This window comes from Microtus ochrogaster, chromosome 7, assembly GCF_000317375.1.
Source record: "Microtus ochrogaster isolate Prairie Vole_2 chromosome 7, MicOch1.0, whole genome shotgun sequence".
Lineage (NCBI taxonomy): Eukaryota > Metazoa > Chordata > Mammalia > Rodentia > Cricetidae > Microtus > Microtus ochrogaster.
Genome location: NC_022014.1, coordinates 81,726,976 through 81,749,568, shown reverse-complemented (window position 1 = coordinate 81,749,568; position 22,593 = coordinate 81,726,976). Strand labels below are relative to the sequence as shown.

Below are 22,593 nucleotides of genomic sequence, written 5' to 3'. Positions count from 1 at the left end.
TACACACACATACATACACACACCCATATACACACATACACATACATACACACACACCCATATACACACATACACACATGCACACACGCACACACACACATCCATATACACATACATGCACACACACACCCATACACACACATACACACACACACCCATATACACACATAGACACCCATACATACACACACACACACACACACACACACACACACAGAAACCTTCCCCTACAAGAATGATAGATGACCTGGCGATGTCCTTTTCAGGGCCACTCCTATAACGCCTGTCTTTCAGCTCTTACACTGGGGGGTCTTTTGGAGAGCGACTGTGAGACTCTAGGTGTTGGCTCCCACAAGTTGTCCTCTGACTTCCCCAGGCATGCCATGGCACACACATCCATATCTGCATCCACACATAATAAATAAAATGTAGTGAAAATTGACATATATGTATATAGGGGATATTTGCATAGGTTTTATGCAAATATTACACCACTGTATCTTGAGCTTTTGAGCATCTTTGGATTCTGATATCCCTGGAGATCCTGGAGTCAGTGCCTCCCAAGAGACCAGGGCACCTGGCTTTGCATGTGACCGTGGGAGGATGGGCAGTGTTTATTGCCAAGGGCTTCTGGTGTGCTCAGGAACTTGAGAGCAAGCTCTGCTCTCCAGGTAGCTTTGTTGGGAGCCTAAGACCACCAATCCCTTTGCAGCTTACGGTGGTAGGAGTCAGGGTTCTGGATCAGCAGAACTGCAGGTCTGGCCTCCTGTGGTTCACAGTAGTTAGCAATCCAAGTCCTTATATAGCAGGCACCTACCCTGTTCCTCCCCCCTTCCTCAAGGCTGTCCCCAGACCCTTTGGGAACTGTAGAGGCTCCCTCTCTGTCCCCTTACATCCAGACAAGACAGCACTGATCGCAGCCTAGGGATGGCTCCACCTGGGACCTTCAGGGTGGGGTGACAGAGAGATGAGTGACCGAGGAAGGCATGCTACATGGAACCCTAGACAGTAAACTTTAGTGCTCTGTGGCCAGGCCTGTGCCTGGGAGGTTTCTCTTTCTGAATACCCCTGGCCTGATACTACACTAAGCAAGCCCTTGCAGTCCGCAGAAGCCTGTCACCCTGCTGCCCCACCGCTGACAGTCAGTGTGACCATGTAAGAGCCAGACCAGTAGATTTCAGAAGTGGGAGAAGGAACCATGGGGAGTTGGCTGTAGCAAACTGGCCAGCGCCAGCAAGAGCAGGGGGGCGGGCTCATCCAGGATTGCGTGTTTTGTGGTGAGCCTCCCACCATTCTGCTGAGGTTGCCTCCTGGGACCACTGTGATGGCTACCACGTCACACTGTGGAGGCTGCAGAGGTCACAGAGCACTCGCCCCCCCCTCCCCTGTCTTCACCTAAGCTCCACCCAGAGAAGACTCCAGGGAGCTTGGGCAGTTTATTGAGCCAATAAAATCTCAAGTACACAAGTTTCAGAGACCCCTGGGGTTTGTTTACTTCCTACGGGGGTCAAGGATTTCCCAGCCTGAGATCTTTTGTTCTACCATCTCAGTGTCCCCAGCCTAGGAAGACACCTGTCATCTGAGGGCAAGCTGTACTATCTGTGCCCACCTTGAGACACTGTTCTGTTAGCCTGGCATCCTGACTTGAACACACAGAGAGACTTGTCCCTTTTCCTTGCATGATCTAGTCATGTACCACATACTCATACTCCTGCCATGAAGAGGTGGCACACTGTTATGGTGAAAATAAAATGTCACAGGTCCCCAAGTGGCTGCAGTGGCAGACACACTGCAGGACCCAAGTGTCAGCAGTGGGCATGAGGCCATGGCAAGCCATGAAGGCAGCCGAGTCCCAGGAGGGAGCCAAGTGGTGGATTAGAGACAGAGACATGGATAGGCACACACCATGCAGAATGAAGTTGGATATTTATTTAATGGAAGGGGAAAGGGAGAAGGGGAGAAGGGAAAAGAGAGAGAGAGAGAGAGAGAGAGAGAGAGAGAGAGAGAGAAATGGGGGAGGGGAAAAGGGAGAGAAGCAGAAGCTGCCTCTTTGGGAAGGAGATGGAACAGGGGAGACTGCAAGCAGAAGAAAGATATGCCTGCCTCGGTGGTGGGCTGGGAGGGTGAGAGGGTGGGGGAGGAGGGGCTTGTCTCTTAAAGGGATAGGCCAGACCATTACACACGCTGCTTGTTCTGTTGGCTGTCTCTTTTTGATTACTTTTTGGAAAACCTTCCCAGCCCCCTTTCAGCCCAGTCCTCCTCTTAGGCTCTTGGTTCTTCCCTGGTATGTTACATTTTCAGCGATTCCACCTCACCTTGGTACCCACAGCCCTGAGAACTGATTCTGAACACAGTTAGCCCTAGTACACAGTGCTCGGTGTGGCATCTCTGTGTTGCAGCTTTCGGCACATCATAAGAATTGAGAAGTGATAGTCAGGAAGTGGGGAAGAGTACTGGGGCCAGAAGAGGGTTAGGGAGACACTGCTAGGGAGCCTGGTGCAAAAGTCATGGTCTCGGGGCTGGGGCTGACGCTCAGGCTGGGCCCTCACTGTAGCCTTGCCTAACTTTGCAGAGTCAAGATGACCAGCAGGTTCCAGACTTATGACTGTGAAGTTCTTATCCCCATGGTGGCTTTTTCATGTCTTTTTCCACTGCCGAGGCATACCCCCAACTCCTGCAGGCATGTGGGGGGCTCTTCTAGTCTCTTGGCAGAAACAGCCTTCCCAGGAGTCCAATCTAAAAGAGAGAGCTCCACAGGCCCAGTGAACAGAACCAATGGGAGCGGGCTGGCCAGATGGCCAGATAGATTGATAATTGATCTCATGGCTCTCAGGAGAAGGTGACCTGTCTGTCCAGCTTCTACAGGGCAGGTTGGCTCCATTGGGAGTTGCCAGCCCAGCCTCAAGCCAAGCCCACCTCACTCTTCATTTTAAGAGTGAGGCCCACCCACACCCTGGGACTCATCTCCCGTGAGGAGACAGATCGCAGATGTCAAATCAGTCAAGGAAAACCTGGATTATGTTGGGATGCATGGCTGGGACCCTGCCAGGGAGACACAAAAGATGACCATCAAAAGTTCCACAGTCCTGTGATCTGGCTAGATGGGCCAGACAGTGAGCTCCTGTAACAGAAACCCGGTCTGATTGTGTGTTTTAGATCCAGGCTGCTAGCTCTCATGAGGTTGTAGAAGCCGAGGCAGCATAAGGGTGGATTATCACTCTACCTAGGACAGCAGAGCACTTTCCCTCAGCAGAGAGCTGCAGGCCTGGGCAGAAAACACAAGGAATGGAGGAGGTGGAGGAGGGGCTTTTAGTTCAGAACTCATTCGGAGCCCCAGTCCTATGTTGTGTGGACCTCAACAGGTGGGAAAGGGCAGCCACTGGTGAGCTGTCCCCAAGGGAATGCCGGAAATACAGAAGGGACAGGAATGCAGGAACCATCCCTAGGGTATAGACGGGGGAAGGCTGGCAGAAGCCTTGAGATGGTAACAACCCTCTCCAGGAGCACAGCTGGGGTTCTGTGCAGGCTAGCCAGCAAGGGGGTTTTGAAAGCTTGCAAGGACCCAGCTGTGGAGAAGGTGGGAAGCTGGGAGTCCTGAAGGAAAGCGGTATGGCTGACTGTGAAGAGCCTAGCTCCTTGGGAATGTGGACTTAATTTGGAAGCCTTAAAAATGCCACCAAGATATCTAGAAACTCGCCCGCTCTTCTTTTGTGTGCGTGTGTGTGGTCCATTTGTGTGTGTGCATATGCACATGTGTGCAAGCGCGTGTGGAGGCCAAAGGTCTACATTCAGGATCTTCCTGAGTCTGACTTTTTGAGGCTGTCTCTTGCAGGGCCCCTGGGCTCACCGTCCAGTCAGTCCAGGGTCTTTTGCTATCTCTGTCTCCCCAGTGCTGGGATTACAGGTGTGTGCTACAGCACCCAGCTTTTTATGTCGGTGGTGGGGACCACACTCATGTCCTCATGCTTGCGTGGCAGGCCCTTTATCCACTAAGGCATCTCCTCAGCCCCCAACTTCTGCTTTTTGGAAGAAGTGAGCTGGAACACGCGTGACACACGAGAGACTGCAGGCGGGAGCCGTGACGGGCCGAGGACAGCTGTGCTGTTTATTCATGAATGAACACGTGTGTTCACCACGTGTTGAGTGCTGCTGCACGTGGGTGTTGGTCTGGGTGCTGCATACATGGGGTCACCTGTTGTGCTGTCAGGAAGCCGTCGGGGCCCATGCCAATGAATCCACAGATGATGCTAACCTGCCATGGTCACGTGACCACGAGTGGACATGGCGGAAAAGGACAGAGGAAAACTTCAGGGTGCAAAGTCAGAGGGGCCGCTCTGAGGGGACACTGTTCAACATTTGGGGGTCTCAGGGAAGAGCATCTAGTCCTGAGGTCAGGTCAACTTGTTGGAAAAGTTCTCAGAGAGGAGGTCAGAGGTCAGGAAGGAGGAGGATGTAGAGGGAGTCGGTCAGGTGAGGAAAGTTCGGGAGGGGTGGAGTAAGAAAGAGTCCTTAATTTGGGTGAGTTTGCTCGCTGTGCAAAATCCCTTCCCAAACGCAGTGTCTAACCCATAAGCAGCCACTTTTAGGAAGGTGGACGCGGACTGCTCTGCTGAGCGGCTATGGGCATGTGCCATGCCACCCCTTCGCTTCTCAGAGTAAGAGAGGCTGGAAAACCAGGGTCAAGATGCGGGCAAACCTCATATCAACCTTATCACAATATGCAGGAGAGGAGAGGCTGCTCACAGGGGACCTAACCCTCGTAGAAAGGTGCCATCCTCGCAACTAGACTTCTACCAGGCCCCTCTCCAAATATTCTCAAACTGGGTGTTGGGAATCCATCCTGTGGCCCTGGATCTACCCATTACTGACATGGTCCAGCAGAGATGCAGGACCTAGGGCTCCCTGGACTTGGCCACACGCTCTAACGTGGGGCTGAGAGCCACTGTAAGAGGCACCGCGTTGTATGCTGTGAGAGACAGCTCAGGGTAAAGAAGGGTGCCTGTGGCTAGCTTGGAGGAACTCTGGCAGGTTTGGGTGGAAAGGCAGCCTAACTGAGCTCCAAGGCATCATTACAGGCCCCTTGGGGTAGGACATTGTCACTGAGGTTGAGCCCAGTGCTTGAGAGGCTGGCAGTGGAGGTGACATTAAGGACACGGCCACATAAGGGCTGTGCTGGCTGGCAAGGAGAAGGGGCCCCTTGCGGGAGACAGATCAGAGGGACCATCCATCAGTGGTCCTCCTTTGTCACCTCGACCCCCACCGACACCCTCCCTCTAATCCACAGCATCTACTCACCTTGCCGTGGTCACCTTCCCCTTTGAGAGCCATGACTAGCCAGCGAGCACCTAGTTATCCCCACCTCCCCCCTCTGCTCTGCAATATTTCCTCCTTCACAGTGTTCAAAGACACCACACCATATCCTGTGATATTTCTAATCAAGAACACAGGACGATGTGCGTCTGATGTCTCCCCGACATGAGAGGAGGTTGAAAATGATCTCATTCTCTTGTTTTCCTTTTCAAATGCAGCGCGAAGTCAGAAGGACCAAGGGGAACCGGCCAGCCTTCCCCGGAGCTGGCCCACAGGCCTCTTCGGCGGGAACCTGTCCTAGGAGTGGCCCGTTCTGCAAACAGGTGTGTGCTCTCTACTCTGCTGTGGCTGGTTCTCGGTGGCCAAGGATGGCCCATGTGGGCAGGGGGAGGGGGGCCAAGTGCTGTGAGAACAGGGGTCAATAGAGGGGAGCCTTGCTCTGCCCAAAGGAGTGTTCGCACTGTTCCCACCATGTGAATCCCTCGCCCCCTCGCCCCTGTGTTGTTCACCTGCCCTTACCCCTCCCCTCACTAAAATGCAAATCAGTATATACATAATAGATAATTAACAGACTGATCAGCCAGCAAGGGAGGTAAGTAGATAAATAATTTTAATTATCCTTGGGTTGCTCATAAATTCCCTCACTGCCGTTTTATTAAACTCTGTTTACAAGAGTCATTTATATTCCGTGTCGCCGTGCCAAACTCTCCTCCCTTCCTCCTCCCTGGCTCCCTCCAGGTCTGACCTAGGGTGGCATCCCACCGTGTGACCACAGGCTCTGCTTCTAGCAGGGTCTGGGTCCCAAGGAGGGAGAAAGCTTTGCCCAAGTGGCCAGGTTAGACAGCGGGAGGGAACATGGGCTCAGCGTAGCCCGGGAGCTCCAGCCCTTACTCCCCAGTGTGGCTTGGGCCAACTGGGAGCCTTGGTTACACTTGGCACCTGTGCTGTGGCTATGAATTCATTCTTCTCCCCAGGGATGCCCTTGGCCTATGAATAGCCCTGGCTGAGGTTTCCTCAGTGCTCTGAATGCCAAGAGAAAGCAGGTTACTAAACATAAAGTAAAGCTCAGGGCCAGACTCTCCTAGGCTATCCCAGAGGTGTGGCTGGTGGGATACAATGCCACTCCTCCTCCTCCCCAGATACCCTGGCCTTGGTTAGTGGGTGTTGGGAACCATGGTGGCAAATGTGTGCCTGGTTCCCACGGAGCTGAGCGTCAGAGAGGTGCTGGAGGGAGGCTGGCTCAGGTGGGACCTTCCTCAAATGACGGTACCGTGAGGAGGGACGTCTTTCCTTGGGAATCTTCCTCATGTACTCTTTCCATCTTGCTAGTTCATCAGTGTTGATGTCTCCCCATCGGCGTGCAGGAAAATGCATTGGGAGGACCTGGGTGGCGTAGCAAGGCTTATTCTGGTCCTATCCTCCTTCTATAGCCGGGGTAACTTGGATTGAAACACTAATGCGGTGGGAACAGAGGGCCAGGAGCTGAGCACGGGCCAGGGAAACACTCTCTGGACTCAGGCATGCACAGGGCTGCCCTGATTGCATCCGTTTTTATGACCGGCCCAGTGTCAAGAGCTGGGAATGTGTGCCTGTTGAAGGTGTCTGCGGGGAGCACAGGCTCCCCCACCTAGGTGTTATCTCTTCACGCCCATGCTCTGGAGAAGGGAATGTCTTGTATCTCTGTCTTGTTGATGCTCAGGTGCCCAGATGCTCTCCCTGTGCTCAGCAAGGTCATGGTTGCCCAGCTCATGACTGACAGAGCAGCGCTCACACCTGAGTTCCCTGGGCCCAAGCCCCTCTCCTGCAGGCCCCACATCAGGGGATGCTCTGCAGAGCATGAAGCTGTGTCGCTCGGATCCTTCCTAGATTTTGTTCCTGGAAGTGAAGTCAGGTTGTAGATGCCATTGCTCCGATCAAACGGGGCCCCGGCTGAGCTCTCAGAGGGTGCTTTCTTGATGGTAAAATCCAGATGTCTTCCAGTTGCTGGCCTGTACATCCACTGTGTAGGGCTGAACGAACCCTGGTTTCTGCAGCAGATTGGCACTGGATGGTGAGCTGCGTTGTGCACTCTCTGCTGACTGTTCTTGACTCCTCGGAGGGAGGCTGTTTGCCCTGGGCAGAGGGAATGCAAGCCGAGCAAATGGAGAGTCCTTTTAAGTTCCACTCGGTAGAATTAAAGTCTGAAAAATGGCTCATTGGAGGTTCCCTGCCCTTTTAAGAGTTTGTTTAGCTCAGAGCTTTGCAGTCTGCCCTGGGTCTTGCCTAGCCCACACCGACTGAGTGGGAAGGTGCCAGGACCAGGGAGAGGAGACAGAGTTCACGGGAGGCTTTTGACTACCTCTTCCTATGTTAAGGATCATGCTGTCTGGTCACCAAGCCAGTTACCATAGCTGTCTGGATCAAACCTCCTGGGAGGTGTGCACCTCAGCCATTCCTTAGAGAGCAGCAGCGGAGTTCAGCTTCCTGAAACCCTATCAGAGTCCATCTGGGCAGTACCAAATTACTGGCTTTTCTTATTCCATTACAAATAGTCTTAGCATTTTCTATCTGTCTCTGTTTTGTGGAGCTGTATGGATGGCAAGAGGAAAAAAAGAAGAAAAGAAAGAAAAGAAAGGCTCAAACTGATGCCTGGGTGCCACTCCTCACAATAGCCAGGATGACTGGCTTCCCCAGGTCTCACCATCCCCTCCCCAACACACTGACAAGAACCCTACATCAGCTCCTGCCTCATACGTCTGAGCCACCAGGACCAACATTAGGAAGGGGGTGATAACTCACTGATGACAAGCAGCTAGAGTGATGTTTCCTGTCCTGGAGGAGCCACTGCTTTTCCCAAGACAGGATCTGAGAGCGGAGCTGTGCTGAGCTGTCCCCAGCACCCTAAGACCAAGGGCTCTGGACAGTGTGCCAGAGCTGCTAGATGCCTCAACCGCAGGCATGGGAAGGAGTTGAATTCTCGTGCAGACATCAATAGTGGTGTTCTTGTTCTAGAATGTGGTTCCCACTGTAGGTGACTTTTCTGGTTGTCATCGGGTGTCATTGGAGCCCCAAGAACTGTAGTGTGTAGCTGAGAGTGGTTGGACCTTCAGTGGGTATCCCTCATTCTCTCCTGATGATCTTAAACCAGCCTCCCTGGAGCCCGGAGATCCAGAGACCGCTGACAGGATTGCTAGCTTTTTTTTCTAATCATCATTTTTCTGTTATTTATGCTTGCCTCTGCCTCCTGAGGGCTAGGTTTAGAGGCATCATCACCACGCCTCTCTTTATTTTTAATTCTTAAGATTTGTTGCACGAATTTTGATTTTTCCTATTAATAAAAACCTGGAGTCAGATACCAGGGGGTGAAAGCGAGAGAACCAGAGAAGCAGAGCAGCCAGCCACTAGTTCTTACCTCTACTAAATCCTCAAACTGCAAGGGGTATTCTGTCTCTACCAGTCCTCAGCCTGAATGCCATCTCTATGAAACCTCAGACTGAATCCTGAGCTCCATCTCCTCCTACTTTATGTTCCTCTCCCTGCCCAGCCATATCACTCCTGACTCTACCTTCATGGTGCTGGGATTAAAAGTGTGTGACTCCCAAGTGTTGGAAGTAAAGGTGTGAGCTACCACTGTGTGGTTCTGTTTCTCTTTTAGAGTGATTCAATCTCGTGTAGCCCAGGGTGGCCTTGAACTCACAGAGAACCATCTGCCTCTGTCTTCCAAGTGCTGGGATTAAGGGTGTGTGCCATTATTACCTGGCCTCTATGGCTAACTAGTGTGGCTATCTCCCCACACTGATCTTCGGACAAGCTTTATTTATTATATCATAAACAAAATATCACTATGAAGACTTATGTTTATTATTTAAGTACATGTGCATCTGTGTGTGTCTACGAATCTGTGTGTAGTTAGTATGCACATGGATGCATGTGCCTGCAGAGACCAGAAGTGTCAGATCCCTCGGAGCAGGAGTTACAGGCGATCATGAGGCTCCATGGTTGATGGGAACCAAACCACAGGTTTCTGCAAGAGCAGTATATGCTCTTAGCTGCTGAGCCATCTCTTTAGCTCTGAGGATTACTCTCTTTAAAGCAAAGTTAACCCTTCACATGTCTTCATCACAACACAAGAAGAAAAGTAACCGAGGTGCTTCTTGGAAAATGCAGACAAGTGAAGCAAACTGTCACAGCCGCTGTGCTGGCCCAGACATTTTCTCCCCTCCCTAGCTCTTGAGACATCTCAGGAAAGCAGCTTCCCGCCGCGTGCTGTCTTTGCTTCGCTTTCCGGCTCCTTGATAACCGCTTCTGTTACTTTGTTGCACGGAAGTGCCATCTTGTGCCCAATCCTTCCAGGCCTGTTTTGAAGTACATAGGCAGGATCAGACACTGACCCTGTCTCCAAATTCTATGCCACATTTAAAAAGCCTAGAAGAGGCATTTTTCCAAATAAGAATTAGGAGATGATAGTTTACTTTAGAAGCTAATCTTCAGATACATTTAAAATTTTTTGAAAAGTAGCCTCCCTCAAGGTATTTGTGCTCAAAAGACATATGAATTCTCTGCTCTCATTCCTGTTTGTCCACCTCCAGAGCCTTCCCCGTCCCCCATGGAGGTCTTTTCTCAGTACACATGCTGATGCTGATGTGGGGTATGTTCATATACATTAACATGCACACATATGATCAGGCATGCATGCATGTGCAAGCATGGCTTCACACATAGGTACACATGCACAGCACTTGCCCACATGCTTACACTCTCAGATGCACATGTGCATACACATAGGCCTATGGACACAGCCACATACAACCTAATACATGCAAACACAGGCATACCTATGTGCATACAGGCACTCACACCCAGTGTTTAGCAACATGTTCCCATCGTCAGCTGGAAGGTGATGTTAATTGAATTCTTTCTTAATCACATCTGTGTATCAGACATTCTGCTCCTAGCAACCATTCCCAGGGAATGAGCAGTCATTTTCTTCTCAGAGATAAAGAGAAATAGATGTTGATGAGGTCGCTGGGCTGGTCAGTGGCCCCAGCCCATGTGACTTATTATTTAATGAGAAAAACAGGAAACCCTCAGAAGAGATCACTGACTGAAACACCCAACCTCAGGCTGGAAGCTGAGCATCTGCAAGTTTTGCCTTCTGCTGGTGCATAGCTGTTACCATATAGAGAGTGACACCATCACTCTGGATGAGAGCATCTACCACCCCCAGGGCCAGCTGAAGGCCCTGCAGGTAGAAACAAAGGGAAGACCAGAAACCCAGTCTGCTGCCCCAAGTGAAGCCTCAGTGCAGGCTGTGTATACTCCCTGCTGGCAACAGCAGCCAGGTTTCTGGTGTGTTTACATTTAGAGGGGGGCATATGTGTTTTAAGCATAATTTGCTGAATTGAAATTCATACAGCACAGACACAAACCTCCCATTCAGCAAAGGTCAGTGCAGCTGACACAGTTACACCACCGAGCCCCGAGTTCGGGTGAATTACAAATTGATCTTTAGTGCCTCCTTGTTTTAAAAGTGGCCCTCACTGTCACCAGCCCTTTCCTCTCTCCTGCGGTGCACTTTGCAAGTCAGGGTGACCCCCGTAGCCCAGGAAGGTCAGGATCTGGCAAGCAGCATTTCCTCCTTCCTTCATAACCAGCCCCTGAGGGATGCTGGGACCACCAAAGGCAAACTCCTGACTCCACGCTGACCAAAGAGCAGCTTCTCTAATCACCTGGCCTTGGTTGCTCATCCGTAACACTGATGGCTGGCACCGCTCTGGAAGGCTACTGTCTGTTGCCTTATCCTGGGGAACCCAGTGCCCAAATGAGCTATTTGATTTTTACTTTTTAGCCTGTGGCCAACTCCACATAGCTAGCTGGACTCTTGGTGTTTTTCAGCACAACATGCTCATACTGTCATGGTGCCCCCTCCTCTCTCCACCTCCAAAACCTTTGTTTTCCCAGCCTCGACAATCACCTGGCTTGATGATTTTAGAGATTCCGAGAGTCCAGCTTATCCATAATCTTCTAGAGTGAAATTAGCTAGTGAGAGCAGCATGTTTTCCTTTTAATGGCAGATAGTATCCCATTGGGATGGTGGCAGCAACTTGGAGCCTGTCAACCACATGCGGCTCAGGGTAGCTATCAATGCGGCCCAATACAACATCATTAACTTACTTAAAACATTGAGATCTTTTAGCACATGTGTGTAGTATGTATGTATGTATGTATGTATGCGTGTGTGAAAGCACTGAGGTTTTTAAGCATATTTATATAGTAGCCTGTATATCTGAGGGCAAATGCACATGTGTATGTGCACGGGAGTCTTCCCTGATCACACTTCTCTCTTTTAGGCAGAGTCTCTCCCTGAACCCAGAGCTTACCAAGAAGGCTAATTTCACTAGCCAGCTTGCTCCAGAGGTTTCCCTAAATTAAATTACAGCTAGACCAGCACATCCACCCGGCATTTAGGTAGAAACTTTATAAACAACATCACGTGGCAGTGTCACACAAAATAAACACGTATGCTCTCTCAATCCGTGGACAACAAGTTGGGCATTCCTGCTTTGTGTATTCGCCTGCTGATGGATATGGTACCCCCAACCCCAGCCCCCCACCCTCAGCCCCTCACCCCCCACCCCACGACTGTGAAGAGAAGGGCTGCCAAGCATATAGGCTGCGTTGGCTCTTCTGTCTGGGTTCTCTGAAAACAGCTGTTCTCGAGATGTGTTCTCCGTGGGGGTACATGGCTGTTTTCCCTCTTTTCTTGCATCAAGCTGGTCCCTGCCAACCAGCTGTGGATGCCCGTGATGGACAGGGCCAGAGTCTTGTGGGGTCCCTCTGAGCATCAGCCTGTTCATGGAGGTCTTGGTTGCTGTCAGTCTTGGTATTTTTCCCCGGAGCCTAGAAACAGTATCTTGGAGACCAGAAAGACACCTAGAGAGCTGACCACAGTGGGCGCAGCCATCACTGTGGCGACACGGGTCTTTGAGGGAGACACTGTCTCTCCATCGGTTTAGACAGAGCCAGCTACTCACACCCTGTCCTCTGCTTCCAGGGCTGGCTCTGCTTTCTCGCTTTCTCCTCGTCTTTAGTTTATCATGCACACAGGGGCTCTCCATCCTCCAGTGTGTCTGCGTTTATCTCATTGCTATGAAGAAAGGAAAGACACATTTGTTAGCTACTGGGCCTGCGGATCAGCAGAGTGACTTATGTTCTCTCCTCGGAGCGTGTTTTCCTTCCTTATTCTTTCCAGCTCCACTGGACTCTCAGAGCCCCACCCCCACCCCCCAGAGCCACATTGAGCCAACAGGGACTCTATCCATATCTTACGCTGCCTTAACGGAGTGCTCCGGCCTGGGTGGCTCAAGCGGCGGGCATTTATTTTCTCTGTTTTGCAGGCTCGAAGCTCAAGATGGAGGTGTCAGCAGGGCTGGCTCCCTCCGAGGCTGGATAAATAAAAATCTGTGTGCAGTCTTGAAGTGGCTGCTGAGTAGATATTGAGCACGGGCAAGCAAGCGGCAGTCTCCCTTCTTGCCAGCTCCCTGTGTGCTCACGTGACTGGCCGTCGGTGTGTGTGTCTAGGCTTTGATAGCTTCTCATGGCAGTGGGTCAGACCTGCTCTGCCTGACCTCATTTTTACTCAGTCACCTACTTAAAGAGTTTCTTCTCCAAAGGCAGTCCTTCTCTGAAGTCCTGGGGTTAGGGCTGGCCCATGGCTGTGACACCTCTGTCAGTCTGTGCACACAGAGCCTGGCCTCCAGGCTCCCCTCTCATCCCAGTTCTGTGTTCCTGAGTTCAGCTGCCTCTGTTACCCTAGGGTTTGGCAGTATCTGCCTCCAAATGAAGGTCTCAGGTTACGAGTGTCTGCCTCTACCTCATCCCTGAGCTCCTAGTCTGCCTGAAGCACAGGCAAGAAGCCTGTGTGGGGACAATATGCTTACTTCTGTCAGTCCCTGCTACTGAGTCCACATCACAGTGGTACTGGTTAGCAGGTTTGCTCCCACTTTGAGGAAAACCACTCACTGCCTTCCAGCTCTCCCTCACCTCCGGGTATTTGAGTATGGCAGTGTCAGGTAACAATGGCCTGGATAACCCTGAGCGCTGAGTGCGCAAAGTGATGACTTGGAGAGAAGCCGGGGACAGAGGTCTCAACAATGGGCACCTTGGACTCGGAGCTGGGGATTTCTGAGAACTTAGACCTGAGATGGCTTCTTCAACAGGATCCAGGATGGCGGTGTGGCTCTGCTCTGTGAACGCACCTCATTCTGGGAGGGGTTGACATGACAACCGGGTGACAGCAGAGCTTTCTCAGTACCTTGCCAAGGGAAATGCTGGCATTGGCCACCGAGTTCTGTCTGTCCCAGGTCTTACCTGCAAGGGCATTGTCAGCAAGAAGTGTCTCACCCACACAGACATTTAAGCCCCACGTTACCACTCCAGGGCACGGCCCCCAAATCCCACCTCCTGCTCCTCTGCCCGGGCACAAACTAGCCATGTGCACTCCTGACCAGTCTTCCCGGTGAATGTGCAGTTCAAGGTTGAGCTTGACTAAAATGTACCTTTGCCTACTGTTGGTGCCCAGTATTCTGCCCTGTTGCTGATTTTCTTATTCTTTGACTCTGGGGGCCTGCCCACCCAGCTCCCAAATGAATACACGGAGGCATATCATTCCTTATGAATGCCCACAGCATGTCCCCTCTTGTGTGGAGGTGGCTCCTTCCTGAAGGGCATTGTCCGATGGCTTCCAACCTAGGTGTTGGCAGAAATAGTGGCCCCCAGGGACCTTCCCTGGCTTCTGGAGTCACTTTCATTGTTCTTGGAATTGCACAGTGGGAGTAGGGGCCGTTTGTGTTCGCTTTCCACTGTGTGTGCATCAGCACACTGGGACGTCTGTCACCAGACCATAGCGCGCTGTGTATCTACCTGATGGTGCCCCGCCCCCGGGAGCCTCGAGACTAAGAACTGCCAATCATCCCACTTTCCCAGACACATGCTTCATTTCCTGGTTCAGAGACTGGCTGCTGCTTTCTGCTTTGCCCATTTGGATAGAAGACAGCAGGCTTTTCTGGTCCAGACCAATTTTGTTTGGTTTGAAGACAGGGTTTCTCTGTGTATTCCTGACTGTCTTGGAACTTGCTCTGTAGACCACGCTGGCCTTGAACTCAGAGATCCTCCTGCTTCTGCCTCCCAAGTACTGGGATTAAAGATGTGCACCACCACTGCCAAGTTCAAACCAATGTCTAAAGAGCAGCTGGAGTCATGTGTGACTCTGGGTCACCCTGTTTGTTCCTACAGTGGCTTGGCTTCTAGGCAGTCCCCAAGGCTCCATGAGCAGGTCTGCGTGACTGGCTGTTTGACTGTAAATGAAAAGAGGCTCAGAGCTGGCTTCATATCCCACAGTGGATAATTTCCACCTTGTCCTGTGGCTACTCTATTCTGTGACGGTTCCCAGCCTGGTTCTAGAGTCCTGGGATTTCTGGGGTGATGAGGAGGGGTCCCAGTGACGCTATGGAGATGGTTCTGGGGGCTCATGTTACCAAGGAGAGACCTCTACCCAGAGATCATCCCCATTTGGAACTTCCTGTGACTCCATCCCCCTACTCTGCGCTGTTTCGGAGGAAGGATTTGTGGATGCTGGAATGTTAAGGAGATCACAAACAGAACATGCCCCTGGCCAGGAACAGCTGTTGGGGAGGAAGGAGAGTGAGGATAAAAGGGAAAAAGAAGAGGGCGAAGGGGAGGCAGAGGGAGCAGAGAAGGAGGAGGGAGAAGGAGAGGAGGAAGGAAAGGAGGAGGGACAGAGGGAAAGGGCAGATGAGCAAGTCCTGTCTGGGGCTGGAATCTTCCACTGGATTCTTTCCTGGGAGTTTAGCCAGAGCTTGTGGGAAAGGGGTGCAGGCAGACCGAAGATGACTCCCGTGAAGTCAGTGAGCCCCTGCACTTTCCTGGTATGCTCACGCAAGCCACTTTTACATGTACGTACCACGTTAAGTCTCTAAAGGTGTTGTGATGTGGCACTCGGTGTGACTATTGCATAATGATACTGTCCCCAGACCAGATGGGAACACTGGCGTCAGAAAACCTCTCTCTCTCTCCCTCCTTCTCTCTCTCTCTTCTTCCTTCTCTCTCTCTCTCTCTCTCTCTCTCTCTCTCTCTCTCTCTCTTTCTGTGGGGGAGTGTGTGTGTGGGGTACGGCTGTTAAATTTTTAATATGTTGCTGATGGCAGGCTATTTTTCTAGAAAGTTTGTTTGTGTTTTCTTTTCTGAGTCTGGGGCCTGAGAGCACCATACATTTCCCACTGTGAAATGTGCCGTATCAGCAGTCTGAGAAGTGAATTGATATTAAATGCAACAAAAATCTCTAATTTTCCTTGATTCTGTCTCTGCCCTCTGCTCTCCTCCAGCCCCTGCTCAGAGTCCCCCGGTCTCTTCCCCCCACAACTGTGATTGAAAGTAGAAGGATGTACAGCTGAGGACTCCGTGGCAATCTATTAAGCAGGTCTCATTAATGATGTATTATTTACAAACAGCCTCTCTTCTATACTGCACCAACACTTACTCCCACTCCTCAGAACTGTCATGGAATATGTCACCTACCATGCACGGGCACTAGGGCTGATCTGAAATGCAGGTACCAGGTATCCCCGTGGCTGTGTCCGATAAGAAACTCGCCCTGGGAATCTCTGTAGGATAGACTATGCCGTGGAAGGCGGGGACTCAGTAGGAGAGGAATTATATGTGATGCGGCTGGAGCATCTGAACACTCAGGGGGAAATGAAATGAAATTGCAGCAATGCATTCAAAGAGAGTCAACACCTGACGTTGCTCGCACAGACCCTGCAGCGTGCAGTTCACTGCCCGGTGCTACCCCTCCCCAGCTGCCTACCCAGAAGGCCCTCCCTCCCCTGAGCTGGACCCAGTGGGAACTGGCTCTAGCCCAGCATGCACAGAGAGGCTAGGGCCCTGGTGTCTTCCATCCCTCTCCCTGCAGGCCATGCATTCCCATTTACCTCCTGACAGCCCCACCAAACAAATCTTGATTTAAGAAATCAGACCTGACAGCTATATCTGGTCCTTAACATGCTCCAATTGCCAGGATCTGGAAAATCTGCTGTGGGCAGGCGGGATGGCCTCCAAATGCATTTCCAGTATGGTGGATTGAGCGAGGACATGCGTGTCAGGATTCAGCTGCATGCTGCATGGTTCATGGGCTCTGGCTACTGCCTCCAGATAAAGCCACAGCCTCTGGGAAGGTCCCCAAATCTAAGCACATTCCATGGTAGACAGACTTAAGTAAGGAAGTTCTTGAGAGGGCAGCAAAGAATTTGAACAAGGAACAAACAGTCAGGGTTGGGACTGAATGAAGCCAGCAGCAGCATCGTGAGCCTTCACGATCATTCGCTGATTTGGGAGGTGGGATGCTGATGGTGTATGCCCACAGGAGTGGGCAGAGGATGTGTGGCTCTGGAGTCCTGAACCCTTGTCTCTCCCATGCTGCCCTTGCTTCCCTCAGAAGCCAGGTGTCTCCTGGCAGCCGCTCGGTGCCACAACTGGATGGTGGTGATGCCAGTTTAACCTGATAAACTGGCCCTGGTCCCGTGTTCCTCTGAATGTTTCAAGTGTAGGTAAGTTGAGGAAAAGGCAGTCATTCACTGAAGAGGAGTAGAAAGCAGGGCACATCAGCCTGGCTCTTCTGACCACAGATAGCATCCACATGCTCACAGAGGGACGGATGGAGCATTCGGTTGTGTGCAGTGTACATGTGCTCCTCATGTGGAGGTCAGACAAATGGCCTTGTGAGCCTCTATCCTTGCCTCTCAAGTCTCAGTGGGTCCCATGCCAGCCAAAGTCTCCCCATGCAGCCAGAACTAGGACTTTCTGGTAGTCTCCCCTCCCGCCTCTCGTTCTTTAATGACCTGTAACATTCTATCGCTATAGGGTAGCAATGCCCTCGTCTGTAACACCCCCAAAGTAGTAGATTAACTAAAAAGAAGAGTGAGTTGGTGTGAGCCCCAGAAAAGAAACTTGACCCCTGCTCCATAAACTTGACTTTCATCTTCTGAGTCCTCAGTCTCTTCCCTAGCTCGGTTCAGATGATAAAGACCATCTGATAAATCAGATGTCTGATCAGAAGAGGTAACTTTAGGTGGCTTTGGAAGATTGTGAAATACAACACAGGAATGAGCTATCAGCAGTGTGACATTCTAAATGAAGAGATGCTTCCCGTACCCCCATCCCTAGTGTTTCTGTCAAGGAAGAATCTTTTCATGAGGACAGAGGGTGTATGAAAAGCCGAGGCACAGCCTCCAGGGAGGGCTGGTATTCAATACCAACTCCCCAAAGAAAGGCCACACTCCCAAATGAAGTCTGCTTGTGTCTTACTTTCCCCGACATAAAGGAAGCGGGTGATTTCCCCCCAAATGTAGTTTTGAGTTGGTGGAATCAGAATACGACAGGCAGAGGTCTCTAGTGGCAGAATGGAGCAGAGGATCTCTCTGAGCGCCTGGCATCCCGCTGTTCTCTCATTATGAGGATGGAACAGCCAGCATTCTCTGCAGCATTGGACACTTCCAGGGGCAGTGCAGGGTGGGAGGCATGGCGGCCGAGTGTATGAGGAGTGTACGTGCGCCTTACAAGCCAACACCGTCGTTTCGGCTTTCAGGCCGTATGTCTGGAGCACTTTCTGTGTGCCGGGGCCATGCTAGGGATGGGTGGCAGTCTCTACTCCCCATCCCGTAGTCACCGGAACTCAGCAAGCCCGGTATTAATTACCCTGGCTATATATAGTTATTGGAAGACACACAGGAGTTTAGAGCAACCCTCACATATCGAACACCAGTGAAAGCCTTAGGAAGAGGAAGCAGGGGAATTGAAGATGGAGCTCCAGGGGCTGGCCCAACAGCCTTAGCTACAGCATCCCATTAGGTAGTAGAGGCTGGGCACATCTGCACTCCAGGCATTGTGCAATTCAAGGTTCAGCTCTGAGTCGGAATTGGCTAAGTCACATGGTGGCCCAGTTTCTCATATCCAGCCAGCAGGGTCCTCCTTCTTTCTCCTGAGCTTGGAGAAGTCCGTGAAGCCGCCTAGAAAGTTGCATGGACTGTGTTCTGTGAACACAATAACTCTCCTGCATGGATTCCAGCCTCTGCGAACAATAAGAGGGACTTCAGAAAGAGCCTTTGTTTGGTCCTGTGTCCCCAGGGAAGGCGTCCCACTCTGTGGACCCTGTGAAGGACGGCATAGGAGAGACGATGTGGCTCAGAGAGTGAACAGGGCACAGGGCTATGAGCGTGCCATCAGCCCCATTCTGCTTGCCTGTAGGATAGCAAGGCCAGCCAGGAGTGTGTGCAAGGTGCTTCCGTAAATTCCCACGCCAGAATCTGAGCGCCACTAATACCTGCTCAATTTAATTAGGAATCCACCCAGGCAGCTGGCTTGCTGCCACAGAAGTTTCCTTATCTCCCATGCTTCACCCTGCTGATAAGTGTGGACCTCCCGCATCCCTGCGGCCCATGGGAGAGAGAAAACTGATTTCACAAGGCAGGCTCTAGCCACTGTGTGTCACCGTCTGGCCTTTGGAGCTGGCATGTGCAGTCAATTGGGAAGCATGCTATTTCTCCCCCATGCACTTGGACTTGATTATGTGCACCTGTGTGTGCATGTGTGCCAATGTGCAGGTACGTGCGGGTGTGCATATATGTGTGTGCACATGCTTATGAAGACCCAGGCTCTATTTACTTTGTCTGGTGTGTTTTATATTTTGAGGCAGGATCTCTCTCACTAGCCTTGAGCCAGACAGCCAAGTAGGCTAGACTGGCTGGCTAGTGAACCCCAGGAACCCCCTTGTCTTAGTGTCTCCAACACTAGAATTTACATGTGTGTGCCCCTTCACACAGCTCTTTCACACGGGTTCTGGGAGCAGACTGAGGTCTAGCACTCACGGACTCAGCTGTCGCCCCGACTCCTGATTGTCCATGCTCCTTCGTGGTCCTCCCCTCCCCAGCCTGCTGCCCCTTTCCGGAAGTCCCAGAAGAGGCATGGGAAGGACTGGGAGAGACTATGAGAGACTCTTTCCAGGAAGGCAAGTGAGCTGAGCTGTCTTGCAGCTCTTCAACTCCGCTGGCCAGAGAAGAAACCTAGCTATACAGCGGTGTTACCAGAAGACAGCCGCCACCACCCAGGGCGCAGTGGCTGCGCCAAGGTCGTGCAAGGGAGAGATTTTTTGCATCTCCACCCACCGTCATCAGAGCAGACAGGCAACTGTCAGAGTCCCAGCGAGATGCCTGTGGTCCACGCCTGTCCATCTGCCTTGTCAAAAGCCATAGCTTCTCTAGTTTTCGTAAGCCTTCATCCTAAATGACATTTATATCCCTCAGGCCTGACCTCAGAGGGTCCTTAGACAGCCTCCTCTGTGTATGACTCTTGGTCCACTTGCTAACTGGTTTCCCGAGGAGTTCCTGCCTTAACTGCAGGGAATGCACACTGGGATGCAAGCGTGGCTGGCTAAACTCTCCACCCCATGCTGTGGGGCTCAGGACTGCATGTGGGTCATACCCTGCTTCCCCACAAGGGCCCCAGACACACAGTGAGTCATGAACCCGTACTTCCCAGATGAGGGAGACCAAGGCTTCTGAAGGCTAAAGTGAATTCTCCTTTCCACGTCAGTCACCACCCATGGGACACTCCCAAGGTGCTGCCTTCAGAAGGCTTCCCTGCTGCCCTTTCACCCCCCCCCCATGCTGCAGGCCGCACTGTCTGCGATCACTCTCTAAGCCATTTTTGCTTATATCAGCGCTGTGGAGGAAACTTTGGCTTGGCTCCACCTTATGCCTGAACTCCTCTGGGAATCTGCCCTCTGCCTAGTGTGTATTGAGTCCAGCACCTGCCTCCCCGTCACAGGCAGGGCTGGAGTGGTCCCGGCCGTTCCTTGCCTGGGGTCATTAGTTATTTTTAGCAATCAATGTTATTGATGCCGTGATTGCCGAGGAAGCCACCAGAGAGCTGTTCTTCCAACTCATTACACTGAGAGTTGAACTATCCCCCTTTTTATATAAATCTTGACACATAAAGATAAAATACAGCACTTTCTGAGGGAAGTTCTGGACCAGAGGCCAAGAGCTGGAGGTGGTTTGGACCACTTGAAGCAGCATTAAGGAGGACTCTGGAGAGGGGTGGGGGCAAACCAGGAGGCTGCCCTGGGGCTGACGTCACACCTAGGAAGGGGTGGCTCTGGGGCTGTCCCAGTACTGATACAGAGTATTCAGGGGAACTGAATGGAGCAGAGGATTCACAAATGCTCCTTCAAGGCCTCCGCATGGTGGCCAAGGGCAGAGCCAACTCTTGACAGAGGCTGAGGATTGACAAAACCACCAGTCCCGGTGCCGGCTGCTCATAAAAGTGGCCCTGGCTCTCCACGCTGACCTCCAGGTGGGGAACAAAGTCTGGTTTAGGATACACTACGAGTCCCTCATCTCAGTTCTCAACAAAGACTGACAGAAGTTACTTAGGGGAAGAAGTATCGTGGCTTATGGTTTTGTAGGGACTCCACCCCATCATGGTGGGAAAGGCATGGTGGTGTTCACAACAGGCACAGGGGGCAGCTACTGCTTCGTGTAGTTCCTGGATAAAGCAGAGCCCACAGGCCAGAGCCAGCAGCTGCAAACCTCCAAGGGCCTTCTGTAGTGACTTCTGCCAGATAGGTTCCATGTCCCAAAATAGCACCGGTGGGTGCAGAGCAAGAAGTAGATCCTACGCACCCCTCAAGGGCATTTCTGCTTTAGGGAGAGAGGGAGCGGGGTACCACTCTTCAGGAAGGAAGGAACAGCCATCATGTAAGAGGCGAGAAACGGGGCTGTGGGGATTGAAGCTGCCCATCAGATCTCTGAGCTGGGAACTCAGGATGGCAGTGCCCAGAATGGAGGGATTGGAGCCAGACGCTGGGGCCTGGAGAGAATGGGTGTCGTGCCAGCAAGACACTGAGTCTGGAGATGGAAGGATCTAGAAGGCAGCTGGAGCAGAGGAAGGAATTTCCTTAGACAGACAGACAGACAGGTCTGCTGCCTTCCCAAGTATGTCCTTATGTGTCACCTCTCCTGGTGGCCCTGGCACCTGGTGAACGGGGAGCACCTGTCTAAAAATGACGCAAGCCATGTTCCATGAGCACCTGTACAAAATGGGATGGCAGTGAACAGGAGAGTAGCTGCCAGATGTCAGGCAGGACAGGAGAGAAAGGGCTTCAAGGTTAAATCAAGAGCTCACGAAGGTCTGCTGTGACGGTGACATTAGGAGGGACCCAAAGGTGAAACAAGGACATAGTGGCAGAGCAGGTGAGGCCTGGTGACTACCTGGTTCTGCTTGGAGCGAGAAAAAAGTGCCGCCCTAGAGCACATCAGCATCTTCACCTGATCTGACTCAATGGGCAAGCCAAGTCAATGGGTCACAGATCACGTCCCTTGGGGGATGATGGGTGAACCGCCATTATTGCAACGTGACAGCTCTGAGAAAGGTGAACAGGTCAGAAGGTGCATCCCCAAAGCCAGTTGTTCTGGGTAACGGTGAGTCCTGAGCAGTCAGCATGAGCCAAGGTCGACCACAAGACCCCACTCCCCAACCCCATCTCTCACTGCCTACCTCAGAATTTCCAATCTTCCTGGTAGAGGCGAGGCCGGGGAGACCTCACCAACATGCCTGCCCTGTGTTCTGGCTGCTGCACACCCTTGTGGGCCCACTAGGCTTGTTGCAGAGCCCGGAAGTTGGAATACAAGGATCTCCAGCGTCCTTTCTGGTTTTCCTTCCTCCTCTCCTCCCTCTTCCTCTTTTTCCCTTCCCTCTTTCGCCCTGCAAACCCAGAGAGAAAAGGACCCATGGAGACCCAACTGCCTTTCCTCTTCACAGGCATTTGTCCTGTGGAGGGCAAATTTGCGGGGGAGGGGGAAGAAACTCACAGGAACAGAAAGGCAAGAGACCCTCTGACTTTGTGTAGGTAGGAATGCGAGGCCAGGAGGCAACTATGCCTCCATGGAGGGGGTACCTGCTCTTCCCTGGTGCTATCGGCCTACCAAACAGGAGGCTTCTTCCACCTGAGTTCCCCTCTCATCCCAGAGCCACCGGTGGTCCCATGGCTCCCAGCGTCAAGAAAGCTCCCCCTGGTGGCTGTTCCTAGCATTGCACACATGGCTTAAAAGAAGGTGAGGCCTTGTGTAGAACACCGTAGCATAATCAGTTGGTGACTCTGGCCAGTGTCTGAAGAGGACCCAGATGTCTGGTGCTCACTCCCTGATGGCTAGTGTTCCCCTCAGGCCACAG

At 51.9% G+C, this 22,593-nt stretch overlaps 1 protein-coding gene across 1 annotated transcript in view; it reads left to right on the top strand.

Annotated features, from left to right (window-relative positions):
• The window catches only part of Rbfox3 (RNA binding fox-1 homolog 3), a 439,196-nt gene that overhangs the window by 250,469 nt on the left and 166,134 nt on the right, over positions 1–22,593 (top strand). The window contains exon 3 of the mRNA XM_026780957.1: positions 5,529–5,633. The gene's annotated coding sequence lies outside the window, so the exon portion shown is untranslated. The remainder of the gene's footprint in view (positions 1–5,528; positions 5,634–22,593) is intronic.